At 40.3% G+C, this 13,687-nt stretch overlaps 1 long non-coding RNA gene, 2 other non-coding genes and 2 pseudogenes across 3 annotated transcripts; 1 reads left to right on the forward strand and 4 right to left on the reverse strand.

Moving 5' to 3' along the window:
* Nucleotides 1–4,250: 4,250 nt before the first annotated feature.
* On the reverse strand, nucleotides 4,251–4,383 carry LOC143412848 (U2 spliceosomal RNA; annotated as a pseudogene).
* Nucleotides 4,384–4,601: 218 nt separating this feature from the next.
* On the reverse strand, nucleotides 4,602–4,760 carry LOC112434104 (U2 spliceosomal RNA; annotated as a pseudogene).
* Nucleotides 4,761–5,396: 636 nt separating this feature from the next.
* Nucleotides 5,397–5,479, reverse strand: trnal-uaa (transfer RNA leucine (anticodon UAA)). Its single transcript has one exon. It is a non-coding gene; the product is annotated as a tRNA-Leu (tRNA).
* An 847-nt stretch (nucleotides 5,480–6,326) lies between these two features.
* On the reverse strand, nucleotides 6,327–6,517 carry LOC112433134 (U2 spliceosomal RNA). The gene has a single exon (XR_013093375.1). It is a non-coding gene; the product is annotated as a U2 spliceosomal RNA (small nuclear RNA).
* Nucleotides 6,518–10,005: 3,488 nt separating this feature from the next.
* On the forward strand, nucleotides 10,006–13,158 carry LOC143412611 (uncharacterized). The gene is made up of 3 exons (XR_013093134.1): nucleotides 10,006–10,147; nucleotides 12,365–12,438; nucleotides 12,924–13,158. It is a non-coding gene; the product is annotated as an uncharacterized LOC143412611 (long non-coding RNA).
* The last annotated feature ends 529 nt before the right edge of the window (nucleotides 13,159–13,687 follow it).

A 13,687-nucleotide genomic window follows, 5' to 3' on the forward strand; every position in this document is an offset into this window, starting at 1 on the left:
TCTATTTGCAATTATCTTACTTAAAATCTTATAATCTACACATAACATAGTGAGAGGTCTATAATTATCAAGTAAATGAGGATTCCCTTTCTTAAATAATAACGAAATCACACCCGTCCTCATACTCTCCACCATCTCTTCCCCCTCTAATATTTCTTTAAAGACCTCCAACAAATGTAACCCTATCACTCCCCAAAATACCTCATAAAATTCTTTCGTTAATCCATCTATTCCTGGTACCCTATTTACCTTCATTCCCTTTACCACCTTATATGCCTCTTCCATCGTTATTTCCTTTTCCAGAAACTCCCTATCTTCCTCTACTAATCTCCTCTTTAATGACCCCAAAAGAACATCTCTTTTTTCTGTCCCTACTTTTTCTTTTCTAAATAAATCCTCGTAATATTCTTTTACTACCCCCAACATACTTTCCCTCCCTATAATCTCCTTCCCATCCTTTTCCAATTTCTCTATAACCCCCCTTTTATCCCTACTTTTCATCTTTTTAAAAAAATATGCGGAACACCTTTCATCTTCCTCATACTCTTTCTGTTTTAATTTATATGTTTCTGCTCTTGCCTTCCTCTCTAATAACTCTTCTTGCCTCACCTTTAAGTCTTCAATTTTCAAATCTACATTTTTTTCCTTCCCCTCCTTTTGTATAACATAAATATGTTCTATCTCTTTTTGTAACATATTAAATTCTTCTTTTCTACGTTTAGATCTATCTGTACAATATTCTATCGTAAATTTTTTTATCTTACATTTTACATCCTCCCACCAATCCCCTTTTTTTCCATAAAGTTCTTTTACTTTCACCCATAAAGGGAAGATCTCTAAAAATTTATCCCTATAATCTTTTTCCTTTAACACCTCATTATTTAATTTCCAATATGCCTTCCCGTATTCCATCCCTTCTATCTCCAAATCCACCTCTACCGCCTGGTGATCCGTGAGTAGAACCGGAATCGTTTTTCCCCCTTTAATTTTACACTTTTTATCTATCAAAATATAGTCCAACCTACTCTGTACCCCCCTTGTATTCCTCCATGTATACCCCACTTTTTTCCCCAGAAGTCTGCCCATAACATCCGTTAACCCGTATTGTCTTATAAATGTCTTTAATGGGAGAGAAAATTTTTCTTTTTCTAAAGATACATTAAAATCCCCTCCCACTATAATATTTTTCCTTGTAATAAAACAAGTGTCCATCGACAAAAGGAGTTCTCTTCTTTGTTTTGGATCCACATGTGCATACACATTTATTATCCGGCTTTGGACCCCGTTTTTTTCTACATCTACCACCATCACTCTTCCCTGTATCACCGTATAACTTTCTTTTATTTTTATACTTTTATTTCCACACAACACTCCCACCCCTGTCCCATATACTCCTCCTATACTCCATGCCGATTCACCCCCCCTCCACTGCTCCGAAAAAATAACAACATCCTTCTCGTCCTTCAAATGTACCTCCTGTAATAAACATACATCAAAATTATAAAACAACAGAAATTCATATACCATTTGTCTTTTTCTGGCATTTTTTAACCCCCTTACATTTAACGTAATTATTCGGAACCTCACCATTTTGTAGTAAAAAAAGGGGTATCTATACACCTAAGCAGAGGGCACTTAATAATTTTATAACAAAGAAACAAAAAAAAAAAACAGATACCATCTCCTAGTTGTCTTTTTGATCTTCATATCCCCTGAAAAAAAGGAAAACTTTACAAAATTAGGGCCGAAAAAGAAAAAAAGGAAAAACCTCTGTCGTCCATTTTCCCCTCCCTTATTAGTCCATGTTGACTTGCGCCAGCAAATTTTTTATAAATGAATCTTCCGATTTTTCTTCACTTTCTACTTCTTCTTCTTCAACGTCTCCATCACTCGTTAAATCACTCATTGGTGTGTGCATACATTCAGTCTGCGTCCCTCTCAACACATACGCTCCCATCTCCCCTCCCTCTTCCATCCGCTCTCCTTTACCTTCTTTCAAATTAGTCTCTCCTGGAGGGACTCCCGAGCTCACTTTCCTACGCCTTTTGGCCGACTTTCTTCGTGGCTTAGCTGCCACTTCCCATATTTGTCCTTCTTCGCACTGCTTCTCCCCATTTTTCTCCCCCATCTTTTCGCCTTCTTCTTTTCCTTGTTCGGCCCCATCCTCTCCCCCCCCCCTTCTTCCTCATTAGTCTGATTCCTTTCTGCTGGTGGCGCCTCTTGTGCGCTTTCCCCAATATTTGTTCCTATATCCGTTTCTTCATACCGCTCTACCTCGGTCCCTGCTTTAGCTGCTTCCGAATATGATCTGGGCCTAGTGCAATCTCTTGCCATATGTGTATCTGAGCCACATAAGTGACACCTTCTAGGCTCTTTGCAGTCTCTTGTGATATGGCCATTTTTCCCGCAGCTCCTACACCTCACCTGCTCACAATTGTCTGCATTATGTCCCGTACTGCCGCATTTTCTGCATGCTTGTGGCTGTCCTGCATACACCAAAAAACCTCTGTCTGCTCCGATGGAAAACACTGCAGGCGGGTGACAGTATCCATCTTCCGTTGTCATATCCATTTTAAGTTTTACCCGAAACTGTCTTTTTCCAGTCCATAGGCCTAGCCCGTCCTTTATTTTTCGTACCCCTGGGAGCACTGTAACGTACCGCCCCAGGAAGTACTTAATGGTCTCTTCTGTAACCCAGGGATTATACATGTGCACCGTTAAAATCCTATAATCGTTCCTGTATAACGGGGTTACCATATATTTTTTTAGTTCTTCATTTTCTTCTGTACCACATCTCTTTCTCACCTCCTCCGCGTACTCTCCCGTGCAAAAAGTCACGTCATAGTGCTTACTTGCCGTGCTTTGCTGGAGGCAGTAGATTTCCTCTGGTTGTACCTTCAATGCATCATAAAGAATCCTTCGTCCGAAATTAATTCTGTCATGGAAATCCTTTTCTTTATCCATTAGTTCGAATCTCAAGGTATTCCTCGTTCCATACGACCATGTATTCCTCTCCGAAAAATTGGCCGACGTCGCCGCCATCCTACATTGCTTCTCGCCTTGTAACTGATAAGAACAGATTTTTTTTTTCTTTTTTATTTTTACTTACAACACCATCTTACATTTCCATTTGCTCAACATTCCATTAAATACTTTTCATATTTCACAAAAACATCTTTTACATCATTCATAGTAATCCTTCCACCTGTCCTTAATCGTGTCTATTCCCCATCTTTGTAATTCATGCCGATATATCCCCTCAAATTCCCTCTCTATATCCTTTATTGTTCCCATCTCTTTCCATTCATGCCCCCCCCCTTATATACCCCTGTCTTGCCCTCCATATCTTAAGTTTTATAATTGATAACAACATACAACGTATTTTATTTTCCTCCTTCTTTTTATCCTTAGGCCTAAGATAAGTTATTTCCTCATATGTCAAAGCCTCTAGTCCCTTATACCTCCTCTTCATTCCAGCCCATACCTTTTTTGCATATTTGCACCCCCATAGGACGTGTTCAATCGTTTCTTCCTCTGTGCAATTATCCCTCGGACATTCTTTTAACTTCCCCAAATTATGTGCATACATCGTAGTCCTTACAGGTAATTTCCTATGTAGGTGCATCCAATTAAAATCTTTCAAAACATTCTTATAACTCTTATCCTGTGCGTATTCCCAAACTTCCGAACTCACTATCCCCTGGTTGTAGTTAGCATTCCTCACCAGTTTTTTATACAGAAGTTTATGATTTTGTATTGTATCCACCTCCCTGCACTCTATATGTCTCTTTCCCCACTTAACCATCCTCTGAAAGTATTCTGGTCTTGTCTCTGCCTTCGGCCCCTGATTTTCCCACCCAATTAAAAACCGGTATGGAATAGCTAACCAGAACCATAACAATATCTGACATTTATGAATATATGGCTTCTTTAACAGCGTACACACATTTGCATAAAAAATCGTATCTAACTTTAACGGAATGTTCGGTACCCCTTTTCCCCCATCAGCAACCTCCTGATACATTTGTACTCTCTTTACGTACTCGTAACCTCCCCATATAAAGTTAAATATTCCCCTCATTATTTGTGCTCTAAATACTTGTGGCATCGGGAACACATAGCCTAGATACAATAATTTCGGCACCACCTCACTCTTTATCACTAACACCTTCCCAGTAATTGTAAGCTTCCTCATTTTCCATAATCGTAATTTCCTTTCCACCTCTGCCATCTTCCCCTTCCAGTTCCAAATAGCATCGCCCTCCTATTCCATCTCCCTGCTCCAAAAATCAATTTAATATATGGTCCCCGGGTAGGGGACGTATCAGATATTAAACTGATAAGAACAGATTTTTTTTTTTTTTTTTTTTTTGGAAAAATTTTTATTGATACTCAGACATATAGACCTCCTGCTTTACCCCTGGCTCAGATAAACTCCTCTCTGACACAAACACACACGCATACTGAATTCACATCTTGCCATACAAATGTGATACAGTAACCAACTTTCTTTCTTTCAGAAAGAAAGAAAATTGGGAGATTCAAAAATTTCCTCACAGTAATGTTTGCATCAGTCTATCAGACGAATCCCCTCCAAGTCCAATATTTACATCAGTTACAGTGATAATGCTTGGTGTCTACTTTCAGCCACCGCAGTAGAATGCCAGGAATATATGGTCCCCGGGTAGGGGACGTATCAGATATTAAACTGATAAGAACAGATACTACACTTGATCTTAGCCAAAAGGCCGAGAAGCGATACCCACATATGGCACGACAGAAACGACTCATTCTGCTTACTGCAACTCTAACTCATGGTTACAATGAAGAACACAGTCGCCTTCTAACAAATGGTAGAGGACAGGTCGATGTTTTACTGACGTTTTACCTCCGAAACATCACAATATAACTATGGTCGGCATGTTTCAGTTTTTAAACGGCGCCACATATATGACGACACTTTAGTTTCTGAAACGCCGGTCAGCGCATGCCGGTTAATGAGATTCAAAATCACGTGGTCGCCTGCAGTCCAATCAGCGGTCGTTGAGACGGAGCGTCTTCAATTCATTTTTATAACTTTCTTGGCGTTATAATTGTTTTCATAATATGATAATTACATACTGTTAAATTTTTAATGTTTCTCCTCCCGGTAACTGTATTCCTGTTATGTCTGGGCTTTCCCTAATTGCACAAGCCAACGGTTCTACATATAACATGTACAGTAAGACTGAGAGGGGGCGACCTTGGCACAGACCTCTCATTTGTCTTTCATCCCAGCTTTTTTGGGGGTGACTGGGTGGGGGGATATTGCTCACAGCAAATTCCTAAGAACTCCTATTGATCATTGTTGCTCCCATAGATACATTTCAGTTTACCAGTCATGAGGCTCCAAATTATACCAGGAGTGGGGTTTGAACCTACGAGAGGATGCGCTCATTGGAGCTTAAGTCCAACGCCTTAACCACTCGGCCATCCTGGTGCATATATATTGTGCATGCGTGTTCCTTTAGGAAACAGGAAGATTGGTAGGAGAAAGAAACGTATTAATCTTGTTTGTTAGGATCATAGCCATAAATGGAGGACTCTTATAAAGTCCATGGATTTTCATTCACACATATTACATGAGGTATCTACTCTTTACACACTAAGGATCCACACTACCAGGGCTACGGCACACAGCTGTTTTATAAATCATCAAAACCAATACTATCCTAAGATTTATTATATACAAAAATGATCTGTTCCAAAATGTTTTCATGTAATCCTGAAAACAGAAAAACAATCTTCTGCACTATTAACCATCCACAAATGGAAACAACAGACAATACAGGTGATTTTAGCTAAAAAGCCAAGAAAAAATTGTGTGGTGTTTTTTTTTTCAAACGATGTAATTTACAGCCACAGAGGACAGAAAGCTGCAGTATGTAGAGAAAGAGAAGAGTTAAACCTATAATCAACATGAGTCCTTGTAGATGGCAGCCTCCGGTTTTTAAAGACTTCTATTGGTCTCTAGTGGACAACAGAGGTAACTGCAGGATTGGAGCCAGAATAGTGTAACTGCAGTTCAAAACGACATATTTTTTTGATTTCCCATAGAAAGTGTGTGTCCAGCCACGTGTCAGTCCAAGTGGCAGGATTTAGTAATTCTGGTAATAGTTAAATGTAAGTCATTCACAAATATTAAGTCGCAAGATTTCAGTCTGACTAACCTTGGAAGATTACACGAAGACAATGTCCAGATATGCAGACGCACGCATATATCTAGCGTATAAGAAATTTCTTTGCACAAACTGTTGAGTCAAATGCCATTTGTTTTTCACAGCTTCAGGGGGTGCACCGTTCCTAGAAATACTGCAATACCAGGTCGATGCGTGGAGTGGACGGAGCAAGCCCCTATTCCATCTCTCTGCTCCAAAAATCAATTTAATATATGATCCCCGGGTAGGGGACGTATCAGATATTAAACTGATAAGAACAGATACTACACTTGATCTTAGCCAAAAGGCCGAGAAGCGATACCCACATATGGCACGACAGAAACGACTCATTCTGCTTACTGCAACTCTAACTCATGGTTACAATGAAGAACACAGTCGCCTTCTAACAAATGGTAGAGGACAGGTCGATGTTTTACTGACGTTTTACCTCCGAAACATCACAATATAACTATGGTCGGCATGTTTCAGTTTTTAAACGGCGCCACATATATGACGACACTTTAGTTTCTGAAACGCCGGTCAGCGCATGCCGGTTAATGAGATTCAAAATCACGTGGTCGCCTGCAGTCCAATCAGCGGTCGTTGAGACGGAGCGTCTTCAATTCATTTTTATAACTTTCTTGGCGTTATAATTGTTTTCATAATATGATAATTACATACTGTTAAATTTTTAATGTTTCTCCTCCCGGTAACTGTATTCCTGTTATGTCTGGGCTTTCCCTAATTGCACAAGCCAACGGTTCTACATATAACATGTACAGTAAGACTGAGAGGGGGCGACCTTGGCACAGACCTCTCATTTGTCTTTCATCCCAGCTTTTTTGGGGGGGGGATATTGCTCACAGCAAATTCCTAAAAACGCCTATTGATCATTGTTGCTCCCATAGATACATTTCAGTTTACCAGTCATGAGGCTCCAAATTATACCAGGAGTGGGGTTTGAACCTACGAGAGCACGCGCTCATTGGAGCTTAAGTCCAACGCCTTAACCACTCGGCCATAGGGTTTACAGGGCTGGAGGACTCAAATGAGAAAATATCCAGCGAGCAGCAGTTTTTGGTGCAATGTTTCAAAACAAGCTATGCAGAAGAGCATGTTTGGGAGCACCGTACATCTGACTTTGAAGCAGATGGGCTACAGCAACAGAAGGCCAAAATGAGAGCCACACTAACAGCTACAACAACTTTTTCAAGAATATTATTTTATGACAGACTTGAGCATGAATGATGAATATGAATCGGAAACAACAATGAACAACAATGTGAAACTGCTCATGAATCATTTAATCTATGAGTGAAAGTAGTTTTCTTTAATCTCCTCCTCCTTTAGTTTGCCTCTCCTCTTTATAAGCTCCAGCTCTCTTCTCCTACTCACATCTCTAAACAGTAAAGATCATTTACACCTCACACTGACAACATGCTGTGGACCTTCTGGACTCTCATCACTGCTCTAACATGTAAGATCTTCTTATTCCATTTTTTAGTCCATATTTAGAGCTAAACTTTAAACTTCTATTTTTTCTGTGTTTCCTGGCAGATGTTGATGCAGTGATTGTGTTGACCCAAACACCTGCTGTCCACACAGTTTCTCCAGGTCAAGAAGTTGTTCTCAACTGTAACATAGAGAGAGATGATGGGAATTCTGTTAGATGGTATAAACAAGTTCCTGGAACGGTTCCTCAGTATGTTCTAAGATTTTATCATTCTAGCAGCTCACCCAGCTTTGGAACAGGATTCTCCTCAGACAGATTCAACTCTAAGTCCTCATCAAACATTGATTACCAGTTCATTATCAAGCGAGCAGAGACAGGAGACTCTGCAGTGTATTACTGTCAGACATGGGATGACTCTGCCAGTGCAGCTGTACCACAGTGATTTAGACAGTGACAAAAACCTCCTCATTAGTACTTCTGCTTTTTTAGAAACTTTCACATGCAAAAAAAAAAAAAGACCCATAAAAGAAACCCTGTAATGTGCTATTAAACACTAAATCCTCCATTTTTAAATCCTTTTTAATCTTCATTATTAAAGGCATAAAGAGGAAAGCACTGAAATATGTACATCTCATTTACTCACATCAGCCCGAACAGATCACATAAACCAAACTATCCAACATATAGTATTATATGTTGCTGCAAGCTATTCTTAATAACAGAAATTTTATAGATACTACTCACAGGTCTAACTGTCCAACAGCAGTTTAACTTATCATTTAAAAAAAAGTGTAGTTAACATGCAGTTTAAAAAATATATATAAAGCTATACTGAAGCTAGTTTAGAGCTTCTACACCATCTTCATTTACATTTAGTTTTGATTATTCAGAAACATATTTTTAAGGCAGAAGGAAAATATAGAAGTGTGAGGATAAGGACACTAGTGATAAATGTTTGATTCTTTTACAACCATTTTTAAGAACACGGTGTGATTTATTGTAGCTATTGTATTATTATGGTATATATTTTTCTATCATTTGTAAAAATGATGACGATCAAACTGACTGACATAATACTCATGGGAAGGAAATATACAGTATTTACTCAGTGTCTTTTCTGCACACTGCAATTCTGTCAAGAATACTTGAATGTGTTTTAAGTATTTTACTATTGGGTGGCTGTAGCTCAGGTGGCAGAGCAGGTCAGCCACTAATCAGATGGTTGGTGGTTTGATCCCAGGCTGCCTCCTGGCTGCATGCCAAATATCCTTGGGCAAGATACTAACCCCATGTTTGCCTACTGGTGGTGGTCAGAGGGCCCGGTGGCGCCAGTGTCCGCCTCTGTCAGTGCGTCCCAGGGCAGCTGTGGCTACAATGTAGCTTGCTATCGCCAGTGTGTGAATGACTGAATGTAGTGTGAAGCGCTTTGGGGTCCTTAGGGACTAGAAAAGCGCTATACAAATGCAGGCCATTTACTTGTTTAAATGATTAGCACTAGTGCTCATAAACCACAACGTAATGATCTGTGAATGTGCTTGAAAGCGATTGTTTACAGTACACAGCAGTTATGTTAAAAATATGCTTCTCTGTTATCCGAAATAGAAATACAAAAACTAAAAGTTTTTTTATTTGCAAAAACTAACAGATCGAAAAAATACATTCCCCAAACAAACAAAACAAACTTTGTTGTTGATGACTGATGAATAAAAATAACAAAAAAGAATGCAGTACAGTAGAATTGTATTGCATGGGATCATTTTACAAATAAACTAATGCCAACAAATAACTAAAGCACAATAAACAAACATTGAGCTTATTTGAAATTCATCCATCCATCCATCCATTTGCTTCCGCTTATCCTTTTCAGGGTCGCGGGGGGCGCTGGAGCCTATCCCAGCTGTCATAGGGCGAGAGGCAGGGTACACCCTGCACAGCATCAGGAAAAAGGAGCACGAGAAGCTTGAGAAATACCAAAGGCTCAGAGAAGAGCTCGAGAAGATGTGGAGGGTTAAGGTAACAGTGGTCCCAGTGGTAATTGGAACACTCGGTTTGGTGACTCCCAAGCTAGGTGAGCGGCTCCAGCAGATCCCAGGAACAACATCAGAGATCTCTGTCCAGAAGAGCGCAGCCCTAAGAACATAAATAAACATAAATCAGAATAAATTTGATAGTATTGACATTATATAAATTAGAGATGGACCGATCCGATATTACGTATCGGTATCGGTCCGATACTGACCTAAATTACTGGATCGGATATCGGAGAAAAATAAAAAATGTAATCCGATCCATTAAATATCACGAAATCACCTCGCAAAACTTGCAACATGCCGTAACTCACCTCAGAACGTTAGCACGTCGGAGCAGTATGCATCACGTGATAGAGCGGCTGTGGCATGCGGGACCTGTCGGTGGTCTGGATAGCATGTGGAGCTTCGCTAGCAACCTGGCATTTCATCTCCGACAAAGTTATCCCCGAGAGAAGTAAAGCAAGTGTGTAAGTCCATCTCTGAATGTTTGTAAAGCATTCCTGCGTTAAGCTTAATAAGCGACTGCCTCTTCTTGCTAACAAATGCACAAAAAACCCCCAAAAAGAAATCTTTCTACCTTCTGCAAAGTTCATCGCCCCAGAAAGACAAGTCAAAACAAGTAAAAAAAAAAAAAAAATGTAACAGCCTCCCGATTATGACCAATATATCATTTACGTCACTGATACATCCGTAACTGAAATTAACTCAGAACAATTTGTTTATTTTTTTAAATGGTCATTCAGAATCAGAAGATTATTTACGGTGATGTTTTTGGTGGGAGTGAAACAACAATCTACTGATAAAACCAATAAAAATAAGATATGATAATAAGAAATAACCACTGTTGGAAGCCTTATTTACTCTTATCGCCTTAATCATGTGCAGTAATTAAAGTTGAAATGAGAAACTTTGCATTTGAAAGATGCTCTTCTACTGGGCACTCAAAATGCTTTCTTACAACAAGCATCATTCATCCACACCTTCATACATAATGTGCGCACATTTTAAATATAAATTAATATTACTGTAGCAGTATTTTTTTTTTTTAAAAAAAGATAAAATGGCCACATTTAAGAAGGCAGGACCTGCAGTTATTGTCCTTTTCCAGACATTTATCTGGCACTTACTTTGGGGTTTTCTGCAGCTCGTCCTCGGGGCCCTCCAGACACAGAGACAGCAGGTCGTAACCCAGGATCTTCTGGGCTATGGTGAACATTTCTTTAATGTTGGGGTATTTCAAAAGTCCTCTGCCCATGCCCACAAACTGGCTGCCCTGACTGGGGAAGAGGAGCACGGAGCAGCCGCTGCTTTTGGGTGAGGCGCCGCGGCTGGCTCGCTGTTCGGGGGAAAAGCGGGGGCTTCAGCCGGAGGAGGGTAATCTCCAGCCGTGGAACCGGGCTTGTTGGTGGACAGCGTCCTGCTCAGAGAGACCAGCGACCTGACCTTCCCTCTGGAAGATGCCGCCATCCTGACTGCCACTGATGCCAACATGAGCTGTTCCTCATCCAACGACGTGTCTGCAGATGAAATAAGACGCACAGCCCGCCCGGACAAACTGTAATCACCAAAAGAGTCAACTTTGCTTGAACTCAATTCTGACATCTGCTCGGCATGACACCTCACAGGGAGACGAAAACAACCGCCAGAGGAAAGAAAAGAACAAAATCTTCAGCGAAGGAAGATGATATCTCCAATAAAACTATTTTTGAAGCCATTATGGGACTTGACAAAAAATTTGAAGCACAACTGGAGGATATCAAGGAACAAAACAGACAAAGTGCAGCTATGGTTGCCAGCTTGGCTAAGGCTGTAGAGTTTAACGCTGCAGAGATAGCTGATTGCAAACTGAAAGTTGTTAAACTGGCAAATGCGAATGAACTGCTGCTTAAAGAAAACGAAGACTTGAAAAGAAGAGTGAGAGAACAAGAGCGCTACCGAATGAGGTGGTGCCTAAAACTGAAAGGGGTGAAGGAAGACAAAGACGAAAACATTAGAGTGAAGGTTTTGCAAACGCTTCAGAAGATTGCCCCTGACTTGAACTTAGAAGAGGCTGTTGATATTGTCCACCGCTTAGGGAAACAAGTTGATGGCAGAAACAGAAACATCATTATTCTATTCACACAGAGGCGAATTAAAGAAGAATTGTGGAGGCGCACCAAAGATTCTTCAACCTGCAAGCAAGAAGGCATCAGCTTCGCAGAGATGTTGCTGCAGGAGGACATACAAGATCGACAGCGCCTATGGCCTCTGGTGGAGGAAGAAAGACGTGCAAAACTACAAATATCTGTAGTTTCCACTCCGTATATTTTCAAAACAAACTCGTTACTTTGGGTTTAACGCATTTGGGGGAAGTTAATATTTCACGTCACTGCAGGCCTTCAAACAATGAGATTTGAGCCTAAACAGTGAAAGGCAGTCGCGTTTTAATCAGTAGAGGATGTCGCATAAAAAGAGATGAAAGAACAAACCATGTACTGTAGTGTTGATTTATTTATTTTTAGCACAACACCAGAACAACCCCACGTGCCCATAATTTGCGGTACTTCAGAAAAAAAGGAGTGAACATAAAAGGGAGTAAAATGTTGTGTCAGGTAATTTCAAATGCAGCATTTCTATCACCTCAACAAACACTAACTGTGTTACAGTGTGTTGCTATCTAAAGCTCTACTTGCTGTATTTCACAGGAAGAGAAAGAATGAGAGCTAACTTCACTCAGAGATATAGAAAGAAAGAGAAAGAAACCAGGCTGTATTTAAAGGTAAGGACTGCTTAGTGATATTTGATAAAATGTAGTTGTATTTTCACAGGGACATAAAGTGCTTGTCTTACTCCCTTCTTCTAGCTCGAAATTACTTGCCAAGTGGTAAGGACCGTTCATGGTCACACGGTGAGAACATTGGTGTTGACTATGAAGAGATAGGGTCAGACAGGGGAGGGGCCAGTCAGATTTATCAACTCAACCTCCTTAAAGCATGGAGAGAGGCTGAAACCAATCTCTGGTGAGCCCGGTTAAGGAAAGAGATGAGTTGGTGCCTGAGATGCCAAATTCCAACATCCTCATTCCCGCCATTGAGATAACACTCTCACACAGGCCCAGAGAGCAGATGTTGCTGCATTGCAGATGTGTTATACCCCCTGCCCAGCCGAATGACTCTCAAAACGAAAATTTTGCAGAAAATCAATGTGATCGCTTGAATCACTGGAATTATCATCTCGATATCTCTTGTCCTTCTTTCATTTCAGACGTCTTGAAAACAAGTTTTAACAAAGTCCTGGAGAAGTGCCCAATGCTGGAGGACCTCCTGCTTTACCCCTGGCTCAGATAAACTCCTCTCTGACACAAACACACACGCATACTGAATTCACATCTTGCCATACAAATGTGATACAGTAACCAACTTTCTTTCTTTCAGAAAGAAAGAAAATTGGGAGATTCAAAAATTTCCTCACAGTAATGTTTGCATCAGTCTATCAGACGAATCCCCTCCAAGTCCAATATTTACATCAGTTACAGTGATAATGCTTGGTGTCTACTTTCAGCCACCGCAGTAGAATGCCAGGAATGAATCTCATTGAAATTGTAGTTGCATTTGCTATTTCATTTAATTGTCATGGATGATACACAGATAACCCAACAGCAAACAGAGGAAAACAATGGGCTTAAATACACAGAGGGATAAATGAGGGAATAAGACACAGGATGAGAGCACAGCTGCGAGAAATCACAAACAACAAGACCATGGGGAAGGAAAACTGAAAACACTAACATAGTCTAAGGAGCTTAGAAAGAAAACGTCTGGACTTCTTTAAGTTGCTTGAAGATGTTCAAGCAAAGTTTAAGTTCTTTTCATCCGAGAAGGTGAAACATCTTCAAGCAACTTCAAGTCCAGACGCTTTCTTTCCAAACTCCTTAGACTACGATGACCTAGATGACTGAGAACCTTCACAGACATGAAAACACTAACACAGCACACATGACTATCAAAGTAAAACAGCAAACAAGAGAC

The sequence above is a fragment of the Maylandia zebra genome, linkage group LG15 (assembly GCF_041146795.1).
Source record: "Maylandia zebra isolate NMK-2024a linkage group LG15, Mzebra_GT3a, whole genome shotgun sequence".
In the NCBI taxonomy this organism is placed as follows: domain Eukaryota; kingdom Metazoa; phylum Chordata; class Actinopteri; order Cichliformes; family Cichlidae; genus Maylandia; species Maylandia zebra.